A 27,678-nucleotide genomic window follows, 5' to 3' on the forward strand; every position below is an offset into this window, starting at 1 on the left:
GAACAACATTTTTAGAGGGAACAAGAATTGAATGACTGTTTTTGGTCAGTTGGTTTATAGAAGCCAGAAACCTCGTATTTCTAAAGTTTGTTAGCTTAAGTCATATCAATTAACCTCGAATTATTTAAGAACTCAATCGTACGTGTATATAATGTGAACTGTCATGTTTAAAAGTAAATATATTGACATGAATTGAGGGTGAAAACAAAATAAATAATTGCTTTTTAATATATTATAAGGTGTTGAGAAAACCTGCCACCTAAGAGTATCACAATTGTCAAAATTGAGATTATCTTGTCTAAGGAACTTATGGACTAGTACCACAGTACATTTAAAAAATCAGAAAATAGCATATGTGCTGGCACCTACCATAACTACTAAGGGAACGAAAAAAGTGGAAACATTAAACAAACTTAAAAGAAGAATAACCAACTTCAGAAAGCAGAACATAATTCATTAATATTATCTTTTACAAAAAAAAAAGAAAAGTTGGTACAGTCCGCAGCAAAAGACCTGCAACATGAGCATGTAAGTTTATTGTGAAACTACGCCTAACAGCGCAGGGAATCAACATAACGTCTGAGTGGCACGAATCTCGCCAGGAGAAACCTCGGCGTCCTCCCCTGCACACTTATTTTGGAGCAAAAGACTTTGTCGTTTCACAAAAAAACTTACATGCTTATGTTGCAGGTTTTTTGCTGCGAACTGTATCAAGTCAAACAAATTAATGCTTATAAAATTACCATTGAAATTGTACATTTCATATTATATATTAGTTGATTTGAGTTGGTACCGACTTGAATTTTACTGCTTAAAGCAACCATATTCTTTAATTCTTACTTACTAGTAATATATTAATTAGTAAGTTAAATAATTTATGGTCTATGGTAATATGTTGCCTCTTCTAAAGTTTCTAAAAAAATGTCAGTTTTCATGGTGTCCCCCTGAGATCGGAACGTATTAGTCTTACCACCTGGGGCAAGATCAGGCAACATCAGAGATGCTGCTCGGGGGAGGTGGGCGGATCTCACTCAAGCTTGAAAAAAACACTTGCTTAACAGGTATGAAGGAAAAGAAGAACGATGTCCCTCTGAAATCGGATTTAACTCTTTTTTACTGTTACGATATCAGTAGTATTTCATTTATAAATATGTATCCTATAGCGCGCGTTAGCAAACATCCAACTTCATCTCTGTTTGATGAAGTTTCAGCGAAAGAGTTCACACACACAACATAGCATTTAAAACCATGACGTTTACAAACCAGTTGAGAAAAGTCATTGGAGATGTATTTTCGATTGACACAAATGAACGACGCATAAAACTAACATGCACAAATTTAGCGAAACACACACAGCAATCACAATGTTTCAACATGTTCTTTTGTAGAGATTTCTAAAGAAGTAAATTTAGGTGGTGTGAATCAGGCTACGAGCCATCTGCACTTGTAAATATTTCTCTGCTGTTACACGTCGATTGAACATTGATGCTCGCATTTTCTTTCGTATTAATATATTCATCCCCATGTTCAGCTTGTTTCTTGCTAAGAATGTTAGCAGTCCAACCCTATAGCGTCGGGAAACATATTTTTCATACCATACAGTTTCCGCATCCTGAAGCGCTGCAGCTGTTGAGAGAAATGTATTCATTGTTCATTTTGTCACATTTTTTATATTGTGGACTGATGAACGCCATCATCTGCAACGCCAATTTGAAAGCCAGGGTCCAGTTTTCAATAAATCACCAAGCAAATGCTGTGCCACCCTTTGTACATTTTGTTTTCAAATCTATATATATATACGTTTATAGTCATGCACGTCAGTCTCTCTCCGAGCTTTGTACACTTTTCTTGTTGTTTCCACATCCATAAATTGAGCCATTTCGATCCACTCTCACACACTGAGACGGGTGAAACAGGTACTGAGATGGTTCTCGAAATTTGTAGATTAATTTCAGCTAGTTGAGATTATACTCAACTTGATACATACGAAAAGTGAGAAATCAGCATGATTCATAAGTTCTGAGCATTTACTCAGGTGCCTGATATTAAACTCAAATGATGTCAGATTGTTTCGCATTTTATGCATAAATTTTATGCATCTTACTCTCAAAATCTTAAGCACAGAGTAATATCTCACTTTTATGCATATCAACCAGTGTGTATTTTACAATGCGAGTTATGTTAATTGTCTTAATATTTAAATACTTCTTACATTTTAAACATTACTTGCATTCCAACAATGGAGAAGGAAACCAAATCAAGTTTACTACTAATACACAACATTAAAATGTACAAATCTCTCACAATATGAATAACAGAGTAATTTAGATATTAATTAATATGAGCTTCAGACAGTGGTTATGGGGCGCCGGGACGGAACCCCTTCGTCTGAGGGCCCCAGTACGTTGTACCGCTTCCGCCATCAATTGTTACGGCTCTGAACATACTTCTACTACTGATTACTACTAACTTCCGAATATTCAGAGTGAATAGTAGAAAGGACAAAACGAAATACAAAGTGGGTAAATTTCTTTTTCTTGTTGCAGCACGTTCTAGCCATCGGGAATTGAATACATGTCCGGGTACAACAAAGGCACGCACACTAGCTACTAGACCAGTGAGGTGTGCGATTTTGGTGCATGTTTTAGATAATACAAATGTGTTTACGCTTAACATGTGCAAGAACTACTCAGTTCTGTTCGAGCAAACCAAATTTATCAAATTGTAATTTTTGTCACGATACCAATATACTCGTGAGTGTATAATAACTGCATAGATATTTTCTACAACTTTGTTTCTAATTTATACCTTTTATATTCGTGTAACCTAGTTCACATGAAAACACATGAAACAGGATAATCGAATCGTTAAATTATAGCTGACATTTTTAAAATTAATTTTGCCATATTTTATATATAGAATAGAACAATCTTACAAGCAGTAGCATAGCCACAATTGTTTTTTTTTTTTGGGGGGGGGGGGGGCATTAAAATTTTGTGGTGTTATTCGTGTTTAGTGCGCTTTGCTAAATGAAAATGCCACACGCACATGGTGACCGCTGTTCAGTTGGTACACTAACTTAGCATTATTGTTCTCAGGTAAAGTGACAGTTTCGTTATGTACTTAGGTAGATGTACATCAGGTGTTCTAAACTTCGCGCCCGTGCTCACCAAGGGGTGATGCTGGAGGTAGAAAGAAGACCAAAATATGACATTTAAGCTCCGAGCCTTGTTTCGGCGGTAGACTCCAATAAAAATATGACGATGTGGCAACATCACACAGCAGATGGCATAGAAGGTCATGACCAACAAAAACACTTTGACAAGACACAAGGTCATAGGGTATATTTTTCCTGGTTGTTTTGGATTTTTATGTTTCCTTTCACCACCGAGGCTGTATCAAACGTGAATCTATCGCTGAACGTAGGATCGTAATCACTTGAAATCGTTCGGCAGTTGAAGCCGGTTCTCTTGTCCAAAGGTGTGTATTCTAATCGTATAGTCACGAAGGAGCTCTTATAGTCTGTTATAGGCTGGTAGTTTTCTTTAAATGAAATTGGAGAGTTAAGTTTATCTTAAAGAAAGGAACATGGATTTTGAAAACTTTCAACTTTATGTTGGAAAATGTTTGAACGAGAAAAACCGTTAAAAATAAAGTTCACAAGTTTGATGTTCTTACGTTATCCTACATTCACGATTGGGGGGCGCGGTGGATAAATGGTAGACCGGTCACCTACGGTGCTTGGGGTCCCTGGTTCGATCCTAGCTTGCGCCTTGTGGACTTTGTGATAAACCTCGTGCTCGTGGGTTTTCTCGGTGTTCTGCTGTTTCCTCCCACTTTCTTCATTCCACCATTTCATTCATTTCTCATCATCATCAAAGTGCTGTGTTCATAATTAAATTCTAGGAACAAAACAATTGAATGAGTGTACTGTCTTTTGCAACACGATATACTATTAAATAAAGGGGAAATAGCTGTTATATATGCTGCTTTAAATGAAATGATATTGTTGTATTGTGATAGAGTATAGAAATTGTTTATATATATATATATATATATATATATATATATATATATATATATATATATATATATTCTTCAGTGTCATGTTCATGTAATTTCGAAAGGTTAGGAAATATTTTGTTACCTCCAACAGCTATTTCCTGTTGGCTAATTGAGGTTGTACTCTTACTAAGAATCGAATGAGATTACTTGCAACAAAATGATTGAGTCGCCAGCGCCGAGAGTTACGGAAAAGAAATTCTAAATTTTGCAATTCATACTGTTTGGGTAAATTATATAAACACTATTTTGTAAATCGTTAGTTTGTATGTTTATCATAATTTAGTTGAATTTCCTTTTCTTCTTGTACTAAAGAAAGTAACTATAAATAAGATGTAAGTTGTGTTAAATATTCTTCGAGCACACACTACAGACTAAAAGTAATGTTGTGCATGGAATCTGTAATACGAGGGCAGTTGAACATTGACCTCCAAAAATGAGTACTAAAAATGCATTTCTCCTATTACCGATAGAGTTCTCCTGTAGAACGTTGTGATACCGGAGACACTCATAATGCCGAAATGGCAGGTTTGGTTGATACCATACCAGTAAAATCACTTAAGAAAGGCAGATTTCTAGCCCTCTTTGCTAGCGAAATGACTTGCGAATGTACCATTTGTGCATGATTTCTCTGGTTTCGTTCAGTGAAAGAGCATCGAACGCTTTACTGTGTTTCAAATACAGTAAAACCTGTCTTCAACGGACCTTTTATTAAACGGAAAACTGTCTTAAACGGAAATATTTTACGGTCCCATGAATTTTGGAGAACAAAATTTGTAAAAGTCCCTTCATTAAGCGGAAACTGTGTTACGCGGACAACGGAAAGAAAAATAAACATTTAACGGAAAATTCTGAGTTCCGGACTACAGCGTTTAGATGTTTAGACATTCTGTGAGACATATACATTACACTGTTTGCGATAAAAATGTTCGTTCTTTTGTTAAATATTTCTGAACAGTGTTGACCTTCCTCAACCACTACTCATATTCGCCCCCACAAATTGTCCTTAATCCCCGCAACTTAATCAAGAATCATACGGAATGTCGGAAAGAAGAAAACGAGATAGAGGAAGAAGAGGAATACGATACCGAGTTCCAAGAAGAGTGTAGAATAAATACATATCAAAATGCTCTCAGAACTTTAAAGGAACTGCAAAAAATTTACCTTACCGAAAAATGATACTGATTCACTTAGTATAATTTCTCAGGCTAAAATGTATGCGGAAAGTCAAGCAGCAATGTACACAGAAAACCCTGCTTGGCTATTAGAAAAATAAAGATAACGTGTGCATAGTATATTTTGTATTCATTTTAATTTTTTGTGTGTTTATTCGTAGAAGAAAGAAGTACTGTAATCGAACAATGTACGTACAGCAATATATTTTCTCAGTATGTCCCTTTATAAGCATGTATTTAAAAAAAAAAAAAAAGAAAGAAACGAAAAGTCTACCTCCACTAAGCGGAAACCTGACTTTAACGGAAATTTTTGCAAGTCCCGCTCGATTCCGCTAAAGACAGGTTTCACTGTACTAGTTTAACTGTTTAGATTTTATCTTATACTAGCATCGAGATCGGTCGGGTGGTTCAAGAGTTAAGTTTTATTTATTTTTATAGTTTTCTCCCACAACTAAGTTCTACAGTTAATGTGATATGATAAAAACCACCTCATCTATGTTGAAAATTTGGTTAAGATCGGTCTCGTGGTTTAAACGTGATGAAGTCACAAAGACAGTCACTTTTATTTTTAGTTTTTTGACATATCTCCCCTTCCCCTTCGTTGCACTGTAAACGTGAAATGAAGAAAACATTCCAGGTCCGAACCTTATCTATGTTGAAAGTTCGATCGAGATCGGTCGGATGGATCAAGAATTAATTTTTATTCATTTTCATATATTTCCCCTTCCCCTCCCTAAGATCTACTGTCAAAATGAAATGATAAAAAAAAAAAAACTTCCCAGGTTTGAACTTCATATATGTTGAAAATTTGATTGAGCAATCGGGTGGTTCAAAAGTAATTAATTCACGAAAATAGTCACTTTTATTTTTATATTTATTGATTTTTGTATATCTCCCCCCCCCACCCCCTCCCCTACGTTGCTCCGTCAAAGTGAAATGATAAAAATCATCATCCCAGTCCTGAACCTCATCTACATTGAAATTTTGATCAAGATCGGTCGGGTGTTTCAAGTTATTAAGTTTTATTTATTTTTTCTATATCCCCTTCTCCCCCTCCCCTAAGTTGTACCGTCAAAGTAAATAGCTAAAACTCCCAGGCCAGAACCGCATCTACGTTAAAAATTTGATCGAGATCGGTCGGGCGGTTCAAGACATTGAATCACAAACAGTCACTTTCAATTTTATGATAATAGAGTAGCCTTTGGTTAGCTGGGGGCTCCGCCCTCAGGCCCTGCGTTTGCTCGGCCTACAGCCTCGCATCTCTTATCTATATCAGCCTTTGCTTCAAGAGTGAATTTTGTGCATTTGCACTTTAATTACATTTCCTGAATTTGGCACAGCTGGGGGCTTCGCCCCTTGACCCTCACGTTTACTCGGTCTACGGCCTCGCACCTCTTAAACCCGTAATTCTACCAAATTTCAAGTTTTTTTTTTCTGTTTCAACTATCTAAAATGTAAAATTTTGTATTCCAAGAAAACGCCCATTTAAATAACATGGGAATTTCTTCATCCCCGCTTTAGATCCCTTAAAAACTAAAAATATTCACTTTTGGCAATTTTCCTGTAGGTTAGTCCCGGAAGGCTACAACCATGCGAAATTTCATCATCCTAATCCTGCCGGAATGAACATTTTGGGGTGTAGAAGATGTCCCATATAAATAACATGGGAAAGATTTTTCGGTTCCCCGTAAAACCGCTCTACAGTTGGAAATTTTTACTTTTACTTATTTACTTAGTTAACGCTAACGAAAACGTACAGGCATACCGAATTTCAAGTTTCTATTCCAATTCCAAGTACCTAAAACATGAGATTATGGGTCCAAAAAACACCCATTTAAATAACATGGGGAAATTCTTCATCCCTCCTTTAGACACACTAAAAATTAAAAATGTTCACTTTTTGCAATTTTCCTGTCGGTTAGTCTCGGAAAGCTACAATCATGCCAAATTTCAACTTTCCACGTCAACCGGAAGTAACCCTTTAATTTATGTCAGCTCATGTAATTTTATATATAGTTAAGAGCTGTGCTATTGACACAAGATGTAAATACAAATCAATCAAGTCAGCCAGCTGCACAGGTTTGACAGAGGTCTCAGATGAACTATAATTTGGTACTGGTGAATAGAATCTTCACCATTCCCGACGTCGGAATTTTCGGAACGAGAGCCACTGAACCATCTTTTGACTGTTGTTTTTGGTATTTCTCCATAAATAAAATAAATTTCTTCAGGGATTTCTGCAACATTTACGGCTTTATCGAAGTAGTATTGTAAAATGTAGCGCATTTTTGAATACCTTACACCTGATTCCAACATCTTTTGCACCTCTACTAGCGTCAAATGTCATGTGTCGTTACGCTTGACCCAGCTTCACCCATATATATCTTGAGATTTGGGACACTTTCGCCATCTCGTGCACAAGAAGCTCAGTACTTGTTTGGCTACTCGATGGAAGGAGATGAATAAAAATGTTGTGCTTGTGATATGTTGTAGTTTCAAGCTTTAGAAGAGTATGTGCCGAAGTACAGATCAATGTATTGATAGTAGGTGTGTTCTCTGTTTTGCATGCGAATTGTGAAAATGAACAGAACTGAAGGCGTTCCGCGGTCAGATAATTCCAGGTGTAAGGTTTAACCCCGGTGAAGAAGCACGGTGGCATGGTTAATATGTTGAGTGATAGTGTTCCTTGCTATCAAGTGATAGAAGACTGGTCATGTGAATTCTGTTGTAAAGATGTGAAGATCTAAGTCGTATTGGTCCTCTTACAGCAGTCTGTACGTAAGAAAACAGTGCTGTGCATGATCTAATTATGATAATAGAATAACAGTACATAAGTGAGACCACGGATATATCTATTGGTTCAACAGAAAGAATTTTGAATAAAATCTTAAGGTTGAGAAACTGTATGCCACATAGCGTATACGCTCACGTAATGTCCGCACTTTTTTTTTAAATACTAAAATGGCGGTGTCAAAATGCAGGTGCGGACATTACGCGGGTCGTTCAAAAAACGCGCAATTTTAAGTCCCTTTTTCTCGAAGTAAATTTCATTTTTAACTTCCTACATAACATCGGTAAATAATTAAATGTAAAGCAAATGAGGACCACTAATTGAAACAAATTTATGGCATTTAGTATCAAGAAACAAATTATTTAAATCTTACCTTTATTTTCTCCTTGAACATAATTTTCAACCACGTCAGCACACACTTAGTGTTAAGTCACAAACACAACACAATCATAAATGTAAAAATATTAAAAGTTACTTGTAAGCAGTTTTTTCCACTCAAAAGAAACAAATGTTAATACATAAGCAGTTCCGGCACTTTTGTTCCTTTCTTTTTTCACTCGTCATCTCACGAACTGCTGATCAAGTTCGAGTCATTATTGGTGTTTCCTTCGTTCGCTTTATCTTCCCAAAGGAGATCGTCTTCCGATCCATCAAATGCGTTTGATATACCAGTTACCTTAAAATTTTTAACAATGAGATCACTGGATATGCTTTTCCACACATCAAGAATCCAGATACAAACTTCCGAGATTGACGCTTTCTTAGACGTCCAGTTGCCGTTGTAGCCCGTTCACCAGAAGCCATCCAATCACGGTAGCTGCGCCTGAATGCAATCTTTAATGGCTTGTTGACGGAAACATCAAGGGGCTGAAGAACTGATGTTAGGCCTCCTGGAATTACAGCAAGATCAGTTCTCGAAGTTTTAAGATGTTGCTTCACTGCCTCTGTGAGATGCCCTTTGAAGCTGTCCAAAACAAGAAGAGAACGTAGCCGTAACAGTGAGCCATGTCGCTTACACCACACACACTGTAACCAGTCCTGAATTAAAGCGTCATCCATCCATCCTTTTTCTTGAGTTCGCACCACAATTCCAGGTTGCAGTTTTTCTTTCGGCATGGTTTTTCTTTTGAAAACCACATACGGTGGAAGTTTTTTTTTTTTTTTTTTTTTTTTTTTCTCATCTGCAGTTATGGCTAACATAACGGTAGCGTGTTGCTTTTCGGATCCACGTTGCGAATTGGTACAGACTTCGCCCCGCGATCATTTATTGTGTAATTATCGGGAGCATCAAAATAAACGGGTGTCTGATCGCCATTTGCAATTTGCGAGGCTAAATATTGATTGGCTTTGCGCTTTGGAAGCGTTGAAAGTCCATTAACTTTGTTTCGTAATCGCTAGGCATTTTTTGATAAATTGTTGTACGCCGGCGAAAGGAAAACCCATTCCTCCTCTTCATTCTTCGCATCCAGCCTTCAGTTGCCTTGAATTGCAAAGTAGGAATTTCTTCTTCTCGTGCTGCAGCAAGAGCTTTTATTTGGCACATTTCCTGCGTCACCAAATAGCCCTGCGCACACATATCACGAACATATGAAACCACGTTTTGCTCGATGTTCGGAAACTTGCACTTTCCACCACGAAACGCGCGTCAGTTTTTGTTTGTTGTCGTCAGTTCGTGGCGTTGCTTGCACCAGTTGCGCACGCATTTTTCATCCACCTTAAATTCTCTTGCTGCAGATCATTTTCCGTTTTCTTGCGCAAATTCAACGACTTTTAATTTAAAAGCCGTTGTATAGCTGTTGTACTTCTCCATACCTTATTCTACGCACGCCACTTACTAGCAAGACATTCGATCGGCACTGTTACAATCAATGAAAACAAAGCTTGAAATACGAGATTCATTAAAGGAGGGGAAAGGAATGTCGTTGCAAAGCGAGCATTTCTTCGAAATCCAAGATGGAGGTGCGCAGAAAACCTGTTTGGACTACACTTCGTTTTTATTTCCCGTCTGCCGACCGGATTTCTGGCGCCCGACGTTATGACTCACGGACACCTGCACGAGAATGTAAAGGAAAGTTTCTCTTTTAAATAGAGTGTCTGGTGCCAGAAGTTCGAAAATTTACTTTTTTTTTTTCTTTTTTTGAAAATAAAGAAAAAAGCGCGTTTTTAATTATAGATATTATTATATCTCATATAGTACCGGTACTCAATTATTATTCTAGAAATTATTATTAAGGTTGGATTCAAGGGATTGACTCAAAATCCATAAAGAATATGTAGCTAGTACCGGTATATAAATTATTTTATTTAGCTTAAACTTATATTTTACACAAAATAAAATAATCCACAATTATTTTGTACAATTTATTCTAAATTTTTAAATAGTGTGTCTGGTGCCAGAATTACGAAAATTGGTACCGTATTAGAAATACCATAAGACATAACTTTTTCAAGCTGTGATTTTTAGGGTGTGGACATTACACGGTCACTTTTTTTTTCCGAAAAGATATCTGAAGTTGGGGTACGGACATTATGCGAGCGCGGACATTATACGGTAGATCCCAAAAATGTTAACTGTGGAATAAACGCGCGAAAGAATGTGTACATCAGAGACCAGTGTAACCCTGATTAAACGAAATGCTGAAATCTTTCCGTTGATGAGACATGGGTACACTATTTTAAACCTAAAGGTGAACAGCAAGAGATGCAGGGCGACACCAAGGATCTTCCCCTTCCTTCAAATTCAAATCTCAACTATCCGATGTTTAACTTATAGCCATTGGGTGTTCGAATGCCAAGGATGATTATCTCGTTGGTTATCCTAAAAGTGGACATACTATTACGCATAGTTAATTCCCAAATTACGTGCAGCCATCAAGGAAAAAAAGAGAGGCATGTTACGCAGATATTTCTTCTTCATTCAAGATAATCCTCCTGCCCACAGAAGTCACTACATAGTGCAGCAATTAAAGCTGCAGGGCTTCAATTACTTGTACTCCCATGCGCAAAAAAAATTGCGCGTATACTGTAACTCACGATTTTTCTCAATTATTTCATTTTCCTTATGTTTATGGGTAAAATTCAGTTATTAGTATGTGGAGATAATAGAAAGCAATCCATCTAAGGAGATATTTCCAAAAAATATAATAAAATAATAAAAATATAACCAAAAAACAAAATTATGTTCGGTTTTGTGTATACTGGCAATAATGTTTTCGAGGGAATTTTTGGAGCAACACAGCACGATTGTAGAGGGAATTACAGAATTGGTAACAGAACAGTTGAATCAAGGAACACGAAAGTGGAGTAAAATATTGCATTTATTGGCTTAAATCTAGGGTGTAAATTGTCTGCCAAATATAAATTAGCTTCTGTAACCAATATGTTGTACGGAAATATACAAACAAAGAAAAAAACTGTTGTCTTAAGTTTGGAAGTGACATGCTCTATAGCCATGAGCATTTATTTCTTAAGAAAAAGACAAGCAACAAAAGAAAGTCTGTGTGGTCAAGTTGGTAGAGTGACGGACTAGTAATTCTTATACTGTTCTGACCCCAGATCGAATCTCATCCGATACTGTTCATTTCTTTTTTTTTTTTTTTTTTTTTTTTTTACGAAATATTATAGAAGTGTATAATTTGTATGTTAATAAAAACTGAAACAATACAATAATGAAATAACTTTTTGTTTCCTCTGATGACGTATTTATTTAGAATTAGCTTACTATTTATTACTAATAGCGATTGTTTTTAGTTTATGGTATGGTATGCTTAATTATTCCCTCTGCGTTTTTTTTTTTTTTTTTTTTTTTTTTTTTTTTTTTTTTTTTTTTTTTTAACACAGCAGAAGTAACTTCAAACTTCAACTCACTGCGAGTGTGTCTGTAAAAAACAAAACAAGCGCGACCTGCAGCTTTACACACAGCGTGACGAACACAATCACAGCCATAGCTCGTTGTCTGTTCTAGTGTTTCTGTGTGTGTGTGTTCCTTTTTAGAGTATTGACTCTCTCTCTCTCTCTCTCTACTTTTGTTTCATATCAACAAGTGCAACAAATGCAAGTCTGTGTAAAAAAAAAAAAAAATCAAGAATGCTTTCTTTAAGCAAAACTAAATTTTACAACTCTCTTTGTGAATAACACGAATGCTTCCGACGAATTATACAGTAGCGTGAAAAACTGATAATAAAATGATCTAACATGCATAAGCTTCTTTTTCTAGCGTGACAACACATTAAACATAACAAATTAAATTTTGGGGATTACAAATTATCACATTACGTGTCGGTGTAGGCCTATTCGTTTTCACATTCGAGCGACGAAAGAAGAAAGTGTGGTTAGTTATAAAAACCGAATACCAGATTTCAATGAATTCAAGTTACATGGCTCCTACATATCGAAAAAATGATTTTTCGATGTCTGTCCATCTATTCGTCTCTCGGTTCGTCACGCTTTTACACGCACTCAAATAGAGGCCATACTGTTCAACGTATCTGGTCCGAATTCTAGACATAACGTTTTAATAACATACTATCTTTCGAATTTTATGTCCTTCGACATCTAAAAGTAAGGGTAATTTACTGAAGGATTAAAATTTAAAACAATTCAATTTTCTCAAGTAAAAAAAAGCTGTGACGATTTTATTTACTTTTTATAAATATATATTTTATTAACGAATCTCCACCGCATATGAATATTTTTTCTGAAAAAATATATATGGTGTAATTTACTGTATGGTATGCGTTCTTTTTGCAGAATTTTCTCAACCACATTTCATAAATAAACGTATCATTAATAACCTAACAAACAACTCGTTCGAAGGAGTAGCTTAATCTTAGGGTGAGCTTTACCCCGATAGTTTTCCCATTAACGCCTCAGGCAATTTTGTTCATATTTCGTAAAGAAATGTTTCATTAATAAACTAACATACAGCATAAATCGTTTATTCCGATAACATACAGAAGAAGTGGTTTTCTCAAGGGTTGAATTTTTTTGGACAATTTTCTCAGTAATAACTGAGACAAATTTGTTTTAATTTCAGTAAAATATTTTCTGTAATAATCTTACAATATGGTATAACTCGCTTGTTCCGAAAAGAAAAATCCAAAAGAGATACTTTGACAGTGAATTTTTTCCCTACGATTTGCTTAAAAATTACTCGATATACTGTCAAAATTACAGATAGAAGAGTTTACCTTTGGGGGTAAGCTTTTCCCGATGACCTTCCTAAAAACACTCAGGAGATGTTTGTTGTTCATATTTTATAAACACATGTGACATAAATAACCTAGCTATATGGTATAATTCCCTCATCCGGAAAAACTAGAAATGGTATATTACTTTTGACAGTAAGTTTTACCCTGCAATTTTCTCAAGAACGACTCAGGCGATTGTGTTCGTATTTCATAAATAAATGTTCTACGAAAACACTAACAATATAGCATAGCTCGTTTGTCCTGAAAAGATCCACAAGGGATAATTTATTCTTGGGAGTGACTATTTTCATGATTTTCTCAGAAATTATTCAGACGCTTTTGCTTATAGTTCACATACAATTATATCCTTAATAATTGTAATATATGGATCAAGTTATTTCTAACGAAAATATGACCAATGGGTACTTTACTTTTGGGCCTGAAGTTTCTTCTAGCAAAGTTTTCCAAAACATTATTTTATTCGCAATTTCCCAAATAAATGTTTCAATAATAGTTACAGCCTAACATAAGTCAGTGTAAAAAAATTCGAGCGAGAAAGTACAGTGCGTTTGCTCTGTATCCTTTCTTAAATATATTTTTTAATGTTACACCTAATCACAATTTTCCGAACAAAATCGAAACTTCTTTTTATATGTGCCTTGTTGTGGTCAAATGGTTCAAGTGCATTGGTTCTGGATTTGATTTCCAGTGAGAGCTAGTGTATTTTCATCCAAGAGATGTGACACGTCGGTGCAAAGAAAAAAGTGTTTAAATAAGCCTAAGCAAGCTAATCAACAAAAGAAATAATACAATGTTACGAAATTATCGTAGAAATGTTGTTAATATTAGGTAGGTGCGACTGAAATGTCCAAACGATTATTGTCAATTCCAAAGGCCTTTGTTTTCGTCCGGCGGGAGCTAATGTGGTTCGGATTCTAAGTTAATCAGTAGGTCCACGTCTCATATAGCCTCGTTGCTGAAAGGGACGTTAAACTCAAAATCACATCACACATCTTTGTTTTCGCCTTTGTTTTAAATGTCTCTGTTCATGAGCTCCTTAGTGGCTAAGCGGTTAGCGTACGCGCCTTTGGCGTGGAAGACCCGGCTTCGATTCCCGGCGAGAGCTCACGTGCTTCGGAGTCCACGTTAATCAGTAGGCCGACGTCTCATATAGCTTCGTTGCTGAGCGAGACGTTAAACTCAAACTAAATGTCTTTGTGTATGGTTTTGCATATACGTGGCATGAACATTAAATTTTGATTTCTACGCCATATGTATCTAATTACATACACAGCTATAGAACGAACACAACAAACTTGGAATATCTACATTGTTTGCGTATGGAAAATAATCACGCTCTACTGCACAGGAGAGCCGTGTGTTTGGAATTCCATACACATGGCAATCAACGTAATAAGAAATGTATAATAATAAGAATTAATAATAATAATAATAATAATTAATAAACAGAAAACGATACGATCACTTACATAATTTATAAATATAAGTTAACATTTAATAAGCATATAACTGCAATGGAATTAAGTTGTTTCTCTCTCTCCCTGAACGCAACAGCCCTTATTGTGCTAAGGCGTAGAAGGGAACTTGTGGCACTCACGATTTGGGGCGGTGTGTGGTCACAACTTCGGATCCCTTTGTTGTTAGTTCTAGCTTTCTAGACGGATGCAGTTATTCCCGGTAGAATATACAAGCAAATAGATTTTGTATTACTATTAAAGTAAATAATTATACTCATTCCCTCAATGTGATACTTGTGGTTGCTTAACTGTATACAGACAGCTGATCCATGGAAGAATCGTTGATAATAATAATAATAATAATAATAATAATAATAATAATAATAAATAACAGAAGCTCGACAAATATTCTTGGAAATAATAGGAAAAAGTTTTCGTCACACACTTCACTTTGCTGGACACACCAGTGTGCCGCGTTATACCGATTGTGGCACACTGGAATATAGGGTATGTTTTGTTTTATTTTTTTCCAACTATTCCAACTGCTTCAATTGAAATGGATCTATAATAATAAGAGAGTGAATTTAGTCTTCTTACCCTTCGATTTAGAAATAAGTTTCGCGAGAATTTCATAAAAGAATAATATACTCAGAATTGTATATAGTAGTTTGTTTTATTCGAAATTACATACTTCCTGCAAGTGTTTTTTGATTGAAATGATTGAAATGAAATCTTTAAGTTTTACGTCCCACGATTATGCTGGATAGGCTAAAGGAGACAGTGATGATAAGAAATGAATGAAATGATCGAGTGAAGGAAGTGGGATAAAACGGGAGAACCTCGAGAAAACCCACGCACAGTGTTTGTCCAGCACAAGGTTCACTTGGCACGAGCATAGATCGAACCAAGGACTCCATGCACCAGAGGTGAACGCTCTACCACTGAAACACCGTGGGCTCTGAAATTTCTTAAAGGAGAAAGGGACTACTTTATGAAAACTTGATGACGAACACATTTGTTAAAAAATACCAGCTTTTCGTGAAATATTGCTTATAGACAGGGGCGGATTAAGGCTTTTGGGGACCTAGAACCGACTGTTTTAAGGGGGCCCTATGTTAAGAATAGTTCCAGTGCATAAATTTTGTTTTCTGCCTTCCACAGCCTCATAGGCTTATGGGACTACCGAGAACTATGCTGTAATATTTGAATGTGCTCCAAGTTTAGAATAATTAGTTTAGTTAAATTCATTATTAACAATTAAATAATTGCATTCATTATTAACAGGTAAATGCTGCTGATAGAAAGACTTAAATCTAGCGATACCGCGAGCGAACGAGCGGGAAAAAAAAATAGCATCGGTCTGAAGCCTATAATATAATAAGTTGATTACTATATTTTAGTATTAAACAGAGGGATTTTAAAGGCCCCCCCTGAGCTTGGGGCCCCGAAGCCTGGGCTCCATTGGCTCCGCCCTTAATCCGCTAATGCCTATAGATTATAAATTAAAGGGGACGGGCCGGGTCCGTTCTAAAAATTCCGGCCCGTGCCGACCTCTAGCCCCTGTGTATATGCTATCTTTGAAAATACAGTAGAGTTTCGCTTATCCGACTGAAACAGGCAGGCAGAACGCCGGATAATATGGATGTATTAAGGAAAGACCTATTAAACGTCAAACTATGATATAATTTTACATATTACGCATCTAATTATCATGTTTTGCAAGAAACAAATACTATGCATTGACTCAGTGACGTATCCAGCGTGAGGTCCTGGAAGCTGTCCCTTACCAAACCTCAAACACTTTTTAATAAACCTACTTTTTCCCTTTTGAGGTTCTTTTATGTCAGATTAGTTTGAGTCAGTGTCCAAACTGTGGACAATGCGTTGTTGTTATAATTCTAACAAGTAACACTTCCCAAGTGTCACACTCCAATTTTGATAAAATTTGGCAGGTAGATACTACACATAAAATAAACAAATAAGTGCTTCTTTATTTTTTGCTGAAAAACTGTTTTAGGGGGCAAAAGCCCTCACCCAAAATTTTGAAAGTTGACGCCCGAAAGGCAAAAACAAGTGGACCAAAGTGAACGAAATTGTGAACAGATATTGTGGACATAAAATTAGGAAATACGTGTTTTGTATTTTCCTGGAAAAAACAGCTAGGTGGGGCACAGACCCCTCCAAACCTTTGATCATGAAATATCAAAAGTGCTAATAACAGTATGCCAGAAGTGCCTAAATTTACACGAAGAATTGGAACAAAACTTTGTGTTAGTACAATAAGCAAAAAAATAAACAAATACGGCTTTTTTATTTCCTGCGAGAAAACGGTTTTAGGGGCAAAAGGTCCCACCCAAAATTTTGAAATTGGACGCAAGAAAGGCAAGAAGAAATGGACCGAACTGAATGAAATTGTTCACAAATGTTGTAGAGGTAAGATGAGAGAATACGTGCTTCGTATTTTCCTGAAAAGAAAAAAAAACTGTTGGGTGGACCGAGGCGTTGAGTGTCGGAAGGAGAGGACCGAAGCGAATGAAATTGTCTGTAGATATTGGATATGAAAAATAAAGCCTCTCGTGTTTCACAAGCGTCTCCATCAGATTTCTTCAAATTTGGCAGATCAACAACAAGCACAAACAGTTAGCGTATTTTGTAGTATATCACGAGGCAACTTTAACCCTTATAATGTTTTTCCGCATAAACAAAAACACGTGCCGATTAATTTCCTGTTTGTTGTTGATGTGCCAAAATTGATAGGGACATCTTAAAAACACGAAAGTCCTTATTTTATATACAGTCTATACAATATCTACACACAATTTCATTTGCTTCGGTCCATTCCTTCCTGCACTTTTACGGTAATATTTATTTATTTATTTATTTATTTATTTATTTTTGGAGGGGCTCTAGAACCCAACACAGTTTTGTTGTACAAATTAAAACGCATTTCATTTATTGTTTTGCAAATTGTCCCTATACGAAATTTCATTGCAATTCTCCATACTCTTTAGGAACTTCTGACGTATACTTATTTGCACTTTTAATATTTCGTAATCAACAGTTTAGAAGGTCCGCTCCCCACTCAACCGCTTTTTTTCCAGGAAAATACGAAACACAATTACCTCAATTTACGTCTAGAATATCTATGCACGATTTCAAAATTTTGGGTGGGGAATTCTGCCCCCTAAAACCATTTTTTCCCAGAAAATAAACCCGTATTCGTTTGTTTTTTTGCGTATTGTTCCTACACAATGTGTCGTTCAAATTCTTCATGTCCTTTAAGCACTTCTGACATACTATTATTAGCACTTTTGATATTTCACGATCAAAGTTTTGGAGGGGTCTGTGTCCCACCCAAACGTTTTTCTTCTTTTTTTTTTTTTTTTTTTTTCAGGAAAATACGAAACCCGTATTCCCTCATTTTTCGTCTGCAATATCTTTCCACAATTTCATTCATTTCGGTTCACTTCTTCTTGCCTTTCGGGCGTAAACTTTCAAAATTTTGGATGGGGGCTTTTGTCCCCTAAAACCATTTTTCCGCAGAAAATTAAAAAAAAAAAAAAAAAACAGGTATTCGTTTAGTTTTTGCGTATTGTCCATACACAAAGTGTCGTTGGAATTCTTCGTCCTTTACACACATCAGACATATTGTTACTAGCACTTTTGATATTTCATGATCAAAGGTTTGGAGGGGTCTGTGCCCCACCTAACCGTTTTTCCAGAAAAATACAAAACACGTATTCCTTCATTTTACGTCTGCCATATCTGTGCACAATTTCGTTCACTTTGGTCCACTTTCGTTCACTTTTTTTTGTCTTTCGGGCGTTAACTTTCAAAATTTTGGGTGAGGGCTTTTGCCCCCTAAAACCGTTTTTCCGCAGAAAATTAAAAAAAAAACATGTATTCGTTTATTTTATGTGTAGTATCTGCCTGTCAAATTTTATCAAAATCGGAGTGTTACACTTGGGAAGTGTTACTTGTAAGAATATACCGTAATGTCATTGATACCAGGTGGAATTAAAGAACACTTTTAAATGGGATTACAATTTCATTTCCGTTCTGTTTATAACATTACTGTATTAGAACGATACACTCATTGCCATTTGCTATTTTTGTTATGTGATATACGTAGCAGACAGTTTTCCTTATATGTCTCTAGAAAATATTTTTTTTTTTTTATTTCGTTTGTGTTAGAATGCAGTTTGACCGGTTCATAAATGAAAAGTAAGAAATGCCGGAAAGAGAGAACGCCGGAATGCAAAGAACTGTTGCATTATTATTATTATTATTATTATTATTATTATTATTATTATTATTATTATTATTATTATTATTATTATTATTATTGATATTTTTGAAACATTAAAATTACGTGCTTACGAGCTTTCGTGTCGGGCCCCCTCCGAAAAGTAAAGCTGGATATGTGCCTGCACTGAATGATAGACGTATGAGTCAAGGTATAGACGGGCGTGCTAGGCGATCGAGTCCGGAGCACCAAAAACAGACTAAGACCACAACTTGCAGTTTTTCTTGCCGATTGATGCTGCTTTTTACTTGCTATGATATGTCGGATAATAATGTGAAATAAACGAAGGTCAAGACCATGGCGTATTGGTATTTCATGCACCTAGACCTGTAAAATATTTGTGCCGAAAACATCTTTCAACCACTAGCTAAATTTGTGGGTATGATCGCACATCTTGCCTTATAAAGTATAGTCTTATAAAGAATATATATAGCATGCTAAAAACCTAAGACTAAATTTAATGATTTTCTATAGTTTTCTTTTTTAATAACGGGAAACTTGTTTATTTCATCACGATAAATCACGTTTGATACTAAGATGTCTGTTTCTGTTTATATATATTTTTCATACTTTATTGGAGACAATTTTTTTCAAGAAAAGAGCATGATAAAAGAAGCTATACAACAGCATAAACTGAAAGCAATCGCTATTACTAATAGTACACTAATTCTAAATAAATACGTCATCAGAGGAAACAAAAAGTTATTTCATTATTGTATTGTTTCAGTTTTTATTAACATACAAATTATACACTTCTATAATATTTCGTAAAAAAAAAAAAAAAAAAAAAAAAAAAAAATGAACAGGATCGGATGAGATTCGATCTGGGGTCAAAACAGTATAAGAATTATTAGTCCGTCACTCTACCCACTTGACCACACAGACTTTCTTTAGTTGCTTGTCTTTTTCTTAAGAAATAAATGCTCATGGCTATAGAGCATGTCACTTCCAAACTTAAGACAACAGTTTTTTTCTTTGTTTGTATATGTCCGTACAACATATTGGTTACAGAAGCTAATTTATATTTGGCAGACAATTTACACCCTAGATTTAAGCCAATAAATGCAATATTTTACTCCACTTTCGTGTTCCTTGATTCAACTGTTCTGTTACCAATTCTGTAATTCCCTCTACAATCGTGCTGTGCTGCTCCAAAAATTCCCTCGAAAACATTATTGCCAGTATACACAAAACCGAACATAATTTTGTTTTTTGGTTATATTTTTATTTTATTATTATATTTTTTGGAAATATCTCCTTAGATGGATTGCTTTCTATCATCTCCACATACTAATAACTGAATTTTACCCATAAACATAAGGAAAATGAAATAATTGAGAAAAATCGTGAGTTACAGTATACGCGCAATTTTTTTTGCGCATGGGAGTACATCCTTTCTGCTTCCCAGATCTCGCTCCCAGCGACTTCCATTTGTTCCCCGAGTTAAAACAGCATATTCGCGGGTAGAAGTTTGAAAATGATGCGGGTAAAAGTTACAACACATGCTATGGAGCAATAGCTTGCTGACTAACTGGTGTTTTTACAGTGTGTAAGCTTTCACATATGTGGACGAAGTGCATATTTCAAATGAGTGACAGTGTGGTACTAGAAATTTCATTCTATATCAACGACACTTGTTGGACATTGCTCATATTATATACATAATTGCAGTGAAAATATTGTAAATGAGTGTAAATATATTTCTAGTGTTCAGAGGGACACTTGTTATGTTGACAGATAATTTAAGTTTTGTAAAAGTTCCCAGTTGAAGTACAATATAGCATGAAGAGAGAACCCATTCTGATTATTTTGTAAAGTCGGATGGAAGGAGGTTTGTCAGATTTGTATTTTACAACTAAGCATGTCTTATTTTCTATTCCTCCGTCTCGTATGACCCATGGTGAATCCTCATCACTACAGCCCGGGTTTATATGTAAAATTCATGTTTATAGTAACATGCAGGAACATATGTAAAACGTTTTCTTTTTTTCGACGAACTTACAAGGATTCATTTGAGAAGCATGTGATGCTGCATATAAGTGCATATTTTGAGTGAATTTCGATGTGCATGCATATTTCGTAAACTTCGAAGGATAATACATATTTCCGAATTTTAATGTTGCATACTAGCATATTTGAGAGTATATCACAAGAAAGTAGGTTATATTTAAAGTGAACTGACTCTGTAAACGCAGATGTAGAATAAAATGTATAGAATAATAGTAGAAAATGTTGTATTCTATCTTAAATTAGTCCACCTGACTTGTCTTGCACACAGTTTTCATTGCGTAGTAGAAACAATCAGATGTTAATATCTAGCATAAGACGCGCTTGTATCAAATGTAAAAAAGTATTTGTGAAAGCTCCATCGCATGTACAGGGTGGTCCGGAAGTGTGCGTACCCCCTCCCCTTTAGTTTCAACAGGATAGTGTTAGTTATGGTAGAATGTCTGTACACAGTTACCTTGAAGTCTTAAAGAGTCTTAAGACTCATAAACATCGATATGATCACCATCCATGTCGTAACACAGCTCAATTCTATGCCAAGTTCTCGCAGATGTTTTGCGGAGATACTCCGGAGTGACGAGGGTGAAGGCGTGTTCCACAGCTGCTCGTAATTCCTGTGTTGTGTGATATCGAGTGTTTCTTACTTGTTACTTTATGAAACCCCATAGAGCATTTTAATCCAATGTTCTCGGGATTGCTGCCAGAGTGAGTGTTGCTGTGCTGAGCTATCGCTACCATACAGCGGCAACATCTTCATAGCTCGGAAGATGTTGCCGCTGTATGGTGACGAAAGCTCAGCACAGCAACACTCACTCTGGCAGCAATCCCGAGAACATTGGATTAATAGTAGACGCCAGCAAAGCTTCAAGATCATAACCCATAGAGCATTGTCTGTTGTCGTCAGATTGGGGCTTCTTGGAGGCCAGGCAAAGGCAGCAGGTGAAGATACACAACTTCTTCTAATCCAGCGGCCAGGAAACGTATGATTCAGGTAATTGCGCACGTGAATCGCGAAGTGCGCTGGTGTTTCATCCTGCTGTATCACAACAGTATCTTTGATAACATTTTTTTTTTTAGTTGAGGCACTGCCACAACGCCAAGCAATGTTACCAAACAAAGGTGGGTAAAACCTAAAACCGTCAGAAAACCAATTAGGGGTGCGCTCACTTCCGGACCTCGCTGTAGTATCTTTCGCGAAGTTGCGAAAAGTGTTTCAGTACCTTCTCAACCAGTGGAGCTCGTGGCTAGAAGCTGTGCCGTATTATGCAGATAACTTAAATCAAGCGAAGACAACTGTAGGCTCACTAAGTCCCGGTGATGCAGCCGCTATTTATGTGTCTAAAAAATGTTTCTCTACAAGTGGCATTGAGAACAAAATTAAGTACATACACAACCACTTCTCGAGAATACCTGAAATTATCAGACAGCTGGAATCCTGTAAGAATGGTTTGCAGCGTTCACTCTCCCTGTTGGGCGAATTATCTCAGACTTGTTCCAGTGAAACAACTCACGGTGTTGCGAAAATAGCGTCAGATAAACTTTGCAAAGTAATCTGTGCCATTGCAAATGTACTCAATGATGAAAAAATGGAATTGGAAGAGAATGTAACAGGAAGACACTTGGTGTTTTTCATATGTACCATTGATTTCTGCTAATGTAGAAAGAAACTTCTCGACCTACAAAACGTTTCTTACTGATAAACACAGAGGGTTGGCAGAAGAATACCTAAGGAAAATGTTAATTGTTCATTGCAACAGAGACCATTAAGATATTTTTGTAAGAAACTGACATTTTATTTTCTTAGTGTATATTTCAGTGCATATATTAAATTTCTTAAATGCATATTGTAGTGCATATTTTATATATTTTTCGTGCATATTTTGAGGTTTGTTTGTGCATGGAAATCCGGGCTCCTCACCGATGTCATTATTAAGTTTCTACGAACAGCTTGCCTCAACACATATTACTGGTTATTTTTTAATTAACAATCATGTATAAGAAGTTCTTTAGATATTGGAAATTGATTTGAATAAATTTAGACAGTGAATAAGGGGAGAGAAAATAGGCAATATCACAACCTTTTGGTACGAATTGCATATTTATAATACATAATAGGGAATTGAATATTGTTAGTCGCACACTTTGGTGAAAGAAAGTTTCCGAAGCAGCAGCAAATGTCGAATATAATTGCTTTCTCTTATATAATACGTTGTTAGAATTCTTAGCGTAGTTCATTTAATTGTGATATTACCTTTGTGTAAAGAAACGACATGGATATAATAGAATGAAGAAAAAACGCAACTTGCACTCGTAATATTTTTTAATAATTGTGCATAATTCTTTTTCGTAATAATTGTATATATATTGTATTTATTTATATTTATTTTTTTTTTCAAGGGAATTTCGAAGTATAACCAACGGAAAATATATGTGATCTTCTAAGTGCGAACACGTTTTATACCTTAAGTACTAAGCTGCATGAAGTGATAATCTGTGCATTATGTTGGAGTTTGAAAATCAAATGCTTATAGACATTTTACAAGAAGATGGACTGTTGGTTGCAGCCAAAGGTTTAGGAATAGAACAAGTGTTCCTTAACCTAATCAAATCTTACTCCGATCCAGGTAATTTAGTGTTAGTTCTAGGAACTACAAGCAAAGAGGAAGAATTCGTAATTAGTCAGCTTGATACGGAAGGAGTTAAACCTTTGCCGCGTGTCATTACAGCTGATTTTCCAGCCTCTGAAAGAGAAATTGTGTACAAGGAAGGTGGAGTGTTGTTTATCTCATCGCGAATTCTAGTGGTCGATCTTCTGAAAGATCGTGTTCCCATTTCTCTCGTGACTGGTATTTTGATTTATAAAGCCCATCGTATCCTTGAATCGTGCCAAGAAGCTTTTGCTTTGCGCCTTTATAGACAGACTAATAAAGTTGGTTTTATTAAAGCGTTCTCAACCTCCCCACAGTCCTTCACTGTAGGGTTCGCAAGGGTTGATCGTATTATGCGTACATTATTTGTGCGCAATTTGTACCTGTGGCCACGATTTCATGCTACAGTTAAAAACAGTTTAGAGAAGCATAAGCCTCAGCTTATAGAAATTCACTTACAAATGACATCTGGGATGCTACAGATTCAGACTGCTGTGTTAGACCTGATGAACTTCACCGTTAAAGAACTGAAAAGAGTAAATCCAACGTTAGATACAGACGAATTAACCGTGGAAAATGCTATATCTAAGTCATTTCACAAAATCTTACAATTGCAGTTAGACCCTATTTGGCATCAGTTAAGTGCTAAAACAAAGCAACTTGTTTCAGATTTGAAAACTTTGAGAATAGTCCTTAGCTACCTGACGCAGCACGATTGTGTGACATTTTATACTTATATCCAATCACTAAGAAGTGCTGAATATGCAATGAAAAGTTCAGGGTGGGTTATTCTCGGCGCTGCTGAAACCTTGTTTGTTCAGGCTGAAGAGAGAGTGTTTGGGAGTTGTAGCTCTTCTCAGAAAGATAAATTAAAAGGGAAGGAAGAGAGTGAACGTGATCACAAAGATGAAGATAACATATCGTTATTGAAACTAGAAGTTAATCCTAAGTGGCTTGCATTATCAGAAATCTTGTCAGAAATTCAAGAGCAACAAGAAGCAAAGGAAGAAAAATTCGTAGCCCAAAAAGTGCTTATTCTTGCTGAAGATAGTAGAATATGTAGTCAGTTAGCGGACGTTCTGTCGCGAGGTCCACGTGATGTACTACTTCAATTGTACAACAAAGTAGTCGGTTATAAAGAGTACTCTAAGCCAGTTTCAGAGGAAACAAAATCGAAGAAATCACTTAAAAACAAAGAGAAAACAGATCCCAAAGGCAACGCAACTCAAACTTTAACGCAATTGGTAAAATGTAGAGATAAAAGAGAGGAGAATATAGATGTGAGTGAAAACGAAAAAGAGTTGAATATAAGCAATTCAACTACTGGATTAGTAAAATTTATGAGGTCTCCAGTTATTGTTTTCCAACCATTAAAAGGTGAAGAACCATGCAGTTTATTACAAACATTGAAAGATCATCAACCGTCGTATGTTATAATCTATGATGCTGAGATGGCGGCGGTTCGTCAGTTGGAAGTTTATTCCAGTTCTCATCCCGACGTAAATCTTAGGGTATATTTCCTGATGTACGAAGGATCTGTGGAAGAACAAGCTTATCTGACAACAATCCGTCGCGAAAAGGAAGCTTTTGAATTTTTGATCAAGGAGAAGGCGCTGATGGTCGTTCCCAAAGACAGAGAAGGCCGGGAAGATGATCACCCTGATCTCGTGCGAAATGTAAAGAAACCCAGTGAGATAGGAAATCTTAATTTATCGACTCGACGTGGAGGTGTACAATCGGAGGAACCTACGAAACAAGTAATAATAGTGGATATGCGAGAATTTCGTAGTGAACTACCTGGTCTTATTCACTATCGTGGTATTGATATCGAACCAGTGACATTGCAGATTGGAGACTATATCTTAACACCTGAAATATGTGTTGAACGAAAAAGTGTCAGTGATTTAATTGGCTCACTCAATTCTGGACGTTTGTATTCTCAAGCTAAAGCTATGACAAGACATTATGACAAACCCATGTTGTTGATAGAGTTTGATCAAAACAAGCCTTTCTCTATGCAAGGATACTACGTATCAAATGATATAAGTACTAATAGTATTTTAGGGAAACTTCAGCTCTTGACAATGCATTTTCCGCAGCTACGAATTGTATGGTCTCCTAGTCCGTATGCAACGGCAGAGCTCTTTGAAGAGTTAAAACAAGGCAAAGACCAACCTGATGTTGGGAAAGCAGCAGTCGTAGGTGTTGATATGGTAATGGACAATGACAATGAAGAACATCATAGTAAGGTTCATGATCTTGTAAGCAAACTACCTGGTGTGAATTCGAAAAATGTGCATATTCTTCTGCGGAAAATTGAATCTCTAGATGTACTGGTGAGCCAAACAAAGGAGGATTTGGGGAAGATATTGGAAAATAGTGCAAATGGCGTTGCTTTATGGGAAGCTCTTCATAATCCGATTCGTCCACAAGAGGATTCTGGTTCTGGTGCTGCACAGCCGAATAAGAAAGAAAAGAGGAGGGGTTTCCGTCGGAAGGACAAGAAGAGTAACACAGAGACATCTGTCAGAAGAGATGAAATTTCATGATTAAAGTAGAATAGCTTTAACTTCTTATACACAATAAGAAATTGAGAAAAACCTATGTACCTTATTATCCATTGATTGGGTTATTATTAATGTAAGTTATGTATATATTATTATATACATTACTAAGTAGTAGTATTTTTAAGGCAATGTTGGCAGTTGTAGGTAGAATATTTGAGTTAATTACATATGTAATAAAAATCTGAAAGAGAGAATGCAGGTGTATGTTCGTTTCATACTGTTCTTTTCACAGATTGATGGGAATACAGAATCTGTACTCCACACTGACTGTATATAGATACATTTATCAAACCATGATTGTTTTTAGTTATCAGGTAGCTTTGGTTTTGTTAATTTTCCATATCATATAGATGTAATGATACATATAACAAGTTTCATACTTGAAATTCTCATTCTTCGTTATTCGTGTTGATATATATTAGTTTTCTGGACATTATTAGCTAATACACATGACTGTGAATAATTATTGTCGGTTGGTTGTATTGTGACATTGTTATTGAGGTACCTGAGTTGTAGATTTACAACCTTTTTTAAGTTATGTTTCTCTACTCAGTTACAAGTTGTATGCTATCAGGCACATCATACTGTACCTTGGTGCAAAGCGAGATACCAAAATGTGCAATATTCTGTTATAATTTATGTCATACTTGTAGCAATTATGTTTATTTCATTGTTTCAGTGAGGATCTTTTAGTGAACAAATGTGGTTATTTTAGTTTAATTAAAAATTGTTGAAAACTGTGAATAATAGACTTTAATTAAGATGTAGTTTTCTGTATCAGAGGTTTAACTTTCATCTGTAACTAACATTTAGGTTGGATTCAATCTATGTACCACACATGTTGAGATTGCTGTTGAGATAATTATACCAATAAATCATTTTTGTAATTACAAACTGTTGTTTTGAGTCACGTAATAATGTTAGGCAGGTGCTTGAAGGTGCACCAAGTGTTAAAACTTGTCATACCTACATCTTTAAAGTTTTTGTTAGGTTTTAGGCTCATAAAGCAAAAGTGTCTTCTCTAAAACGTAGTAGTCAAGGCGAAAATATCAGTGCAGTGCTTCTGCTTATGTTTGACTAGCTGAAATGCCCATTGTTCCAATGAGGGGAATATGTTTTTGGAAAGTATTTAAACATTTTCCCCTTAGGATACGCATTTCAATGAAAGTGTAATTTAAGAAATCCTGATATTTGGCCTGTGCTGATGCGGGATGAATTTGGATTTAAACGGCATCTGGAGTGACACTATTCAACTCAGAGACTCCGAAAACTATGGATTAGGTACTAATATCGCACATTTTCATTTATTTTTAGATGTTAGCCGCTGCCTGTCACTTCCTAAACCGATGGAAGATGAATATGGACTTAAACAATATTGATAGTGTTACTATTCATCTGAGAAACTCCGAAAACTGATTGGATACTAATATCGGACATTTTCAATTATTTTTACGT

General features: G+C 35.9%; 1 pseudogene across 1 annotated transcript in view; it reads left to right on the forward strand.

Annotated features, from left to right (window-relative positions):
* Positions 1–26,860, forward strand: part of LOC145688056 (DNA repair endonuclease XPF pseudogene) — a 52,365-nt pseudogene extending 25,505 nt beyond the window's left edge. The window contains exon 3 of the transcript XR_014131837.1: positions 23,406–26,860. The product of XR_014131837.1 is annotated as a DNA repair endonuclease XPF pseudogene (transcript). The remainder of the gene's footprint in view (positions 1–23,405) is intronic.
* The last annotated feature ends 818 nt before the right edge of the window (positions 26,861–27,678 follow it).

Source organism: Thermobia domestica, chromosome 6 (genome assembly GCF_964235325.1).
Source record: "Thermobia domestica chromosome 6, izTheDome1.hap1.1, whole genome shotgun sequence".
NCBI lineage: Eukaryota > Metazoa > Arthropoda > Insecta > Zygentoma > Lepismatidae > Thermobia > Thermobia domestica.